This window comes from Nycticebus coucang, chromosome X (genome assembly GCF_027406575.1).
Source record: "Nycticebus coucang isolate mNycCou1 chromosome X, mNycCou1.pri, whole genome shotgun sequence".
Taxonomy (NCBI): Eukaryota; Metazoa; Chordata; class Mammalia; order Primates; family Lorisidae; genus Nycticebus; species Nycticebus coucang.
In genome coordinates this window covers 175,605,124-175,608,189 of record NC_069804.1, presented here as the reverse complement: position 1 = coordinate 175,608,189, position 3,066 = coordinate 175,605,124, and the positions used below count along the sequence as shown (strand labels likewise).

At 41.6% G+C, this 3,066-nt stretch overlaps 1 pseudogene; it reads right to left on the bottom strand.

Annotated features, from left to right (window-relative positions):
- Positions 1 to 1,453: 1,453 nt before the first annotated feature.
- On the bottom strand, positions 1,454 to 2,649 carry LOC128578537 (KATNB1-like protein 1; annotated as a pseudogene).
- Between the last annotated feature and the right edge of the window lie 417 nt (positions 2,650 to 3,066).

Here is a 3,066-nt window from a genome sequence, read left to right as displayed (position 1 = left end):
ATCATTTCAGATTAGTGTGGGTTCTCCAGCAGGGAATATCCTAGCTAGTGGTTCCACAGTAACTAAGTGTGGCGTGTTTAGTTACACACTTGCATCTGGACATCAGAGGCCAAAGGTAACAAAAAGGTGAAGAGCGCACTCCTAATAACGTCTTGGGGAATTGTTGCCCCTTCCTTATGAATAACCTTTTTGGTTTGGAAAGCCTGCCATGCCCCTCCTACTAGTAGCTTTTCCTATCACTGGAAAAACAGTGCTTGAACCTTGCTGAGGCTAAAAGCTACACTGCTGGACTAGAGTGGGTCCTCCAGTGGGGAAGACAATGGCTCCTAATTCCACCCCTCTGGGGTGACACGTTAAAGGCCCCACTTCGAATCAGACACAAAGGGCAGGGGTAATACAAAATGGGTGAAGCTCACTCCCAAGAGCAAGTCAGAGAATATTGGCCCCTTTCTCATGAATAGCCTTCCTGTTTAGAAAGCATTCCTTGACCCTCCCAGCCCAGTGGAATTCCCTAGTGGCTGGGAAAATGACCTCTGAGCCCTGCCATGGCATCACAAAGACTTGCAGCCTCACCAAACCTAATCATGCCCAGGATCACTCCTTTAACCACCTCTTCTGTGGTGGAGAACATGCAACTCCCTGATTTACCAAAGCCTGGGACATTCAAGCACTCCTCCTGAGGAACCAGAGCTTATAAAAGAATATCTCTGCAGTTGACTCTTCCCTGAAAGTATTAAAAACTGACAGCGAGGACAACTCTATAGCTCATTACAGCATAAATCAATTCAATCACACAGGTCATGGATGATGCTTAGAAGCATAACCCACCATCTCAGAAATTAAGCTAGGGATCTTAATTCAATTCACACTGGTAGGAAGAGAAGAAGCCAGAATAATAGAAGCAATCCTACAACACACTGATTTTTTTTTTTCTCAATGTGGACAAAAATTTTTAATATTGATTTTTTACTATGATATTTTTAACTTTGAGTCTTTTCAACGTAAGAAAATAGCTGCACACATTTACGTGCTTTTTCATAAAACAAATCTTAAAAAATGTGTATGATTTCTCTTTGTAGTTTCTGGTAATAAGTCCTGTCTTATTTTTTCACATAGTATAAATTATATTGTTACGCAAGATTGCATAAAGACTCAGTAGTTCTTAAACAATGTTATCAAATAACCATATAAATCCCAAATGCAGCAAAGGTGAACAATCTTCATAGTCCACTTTCACCTCATTGAAGTTGAAGCTGCTCCTTTTGGATATATTTCCACTTCAATGCGAAGTAGATTGCTAGGTCTTTGTTAGTCATTTCATTATGTGGCTTTTTAAAAAGAAAAATGTTTTTGATTTCTTCCACAGTTCCCATTTCTCGGGGGAGGTCTTTTTTGTAAATCATAGTCCAGGGATGTTTCAAAAAACCAAGTGGTCTTTAACAGATGAAATCTCTCAATTCAACTGTAATAAATAAGCATCTACATCCTTAGCTATATTACCAGTATATCCCGGAACCAAAGTAGGATGGTTTTTTTTGTTACCATAATCCACTAACTGTTTTAAAATTTGAATATTTCCATAATTTGTAATTTCTGTTTTTTTTTTTTTTGTAGAGATAGAGTCTTACTTTATGGCCCTCGGTAGAGTTCCGTGGCCTCACACAGCTCACAGCAACCTCCAACTCCTGGGCTTACGTGATTCTCTTGCCTCAGCCTCCCGAGTAGCTGGGACTACAGGCGCCCGCCACAACGCCCGGCTATTTTTTGGTTGCAGTTTGGCAGGGGCTGGGTCTGAACCCGTCACCCTCGGTATATGGGGCAGGCGTCTTACCGACTGAGCCACAGGCGCTGCCCTGTAATTTCTGTTTTGGATGATAGTTCTGACCACCGTCTTTCTATGACTGCTTGAAGCCAGTTTAAACCAACTATTACATATTCTTCAAATTTGCTTTTAAGCAGTGACTTTACTAGAGATAACAAATCTACACAGCAGCCAAGAGAGATATATTGTTTTTCTTCCTGTAAACTATTAGTGAGCACAGGAAGGCAATCCTGCTGTACCTATCCTCACCAAGTAAGCTACAAGTTCACTTATACTTCTCTTTTTCCAGAAAGTTAAAGCTACATTCAATCTCAAATTCCTGCTGAACAAAACTTGACCCATTGTTTCATCATCCTGAGAAACCTCAGGAAAAAAAACAAAAAACAAAAAACACTGTATTTTGATGATGGACTTTCTGTTTGTGAAGCACTAGAATCACTGGAGTTAATCAAATTATGTTCAACTATTGTGGTGCAATTTTTCAGGCAAGTGGCCTGCACAAGCCAGTTCATTTTCTTTATTTGCCATGTCACAGCCCCCACTTTGAGGGGACTGTTTTTTTTTTTTTTTTTCCTGTAACAAGGACTTGGAAAGGAATGACGAACTTTCTTTCTGTGATAAATCACCTTATGCAGTTTATCTGGATTTTTCACAGCTTGTCCAACTGTTCTATTTATGTAAGCAGCCAACTGTTTTGGAGATTTCTTAACCGCCTTCATGTTCTTTTTAGTGAAATTAGAGATCCTTTTTCCAGGAAGATCAATGGAATGATCCTCAAGATTATTATAGAAGTTCCATTTTTTAACATTGTAGGTTTCAGATGCCATAATCTCTTAAATACCAGCGCTTCATGGTACCGCGGCGCCTCAGCCCAACCCTGGCGCTGACGAACCGCGTGGGCAGCCTAGAGCGTCCCTGGGGTCCCGGGCCCGGCCCCACTCACAGCCATTCAAAAGCGGCCGCACTCCCAGCCCGCCGGGATAGTTCAACACACTGATTTTTAAGACAGAAACAAAAGTTACTGGCAGCTTGATCTGTGAGGGATCTCCCTCCTCCACTTCATACTTCTGGAATGATTTAGATGATGCTAAGAGTCTGTGCAGAGATATTCCACCAGAGAGTAGGTACAGCAGATATCTGGGGCCTGCTGATCCCAGGTTTCTGCAACTGACACCATCCTGATAACTCTGACACACAAAGTCAGGCCTGCAGGAGACCCAATCTTTCAGCATTAGCATTTACAT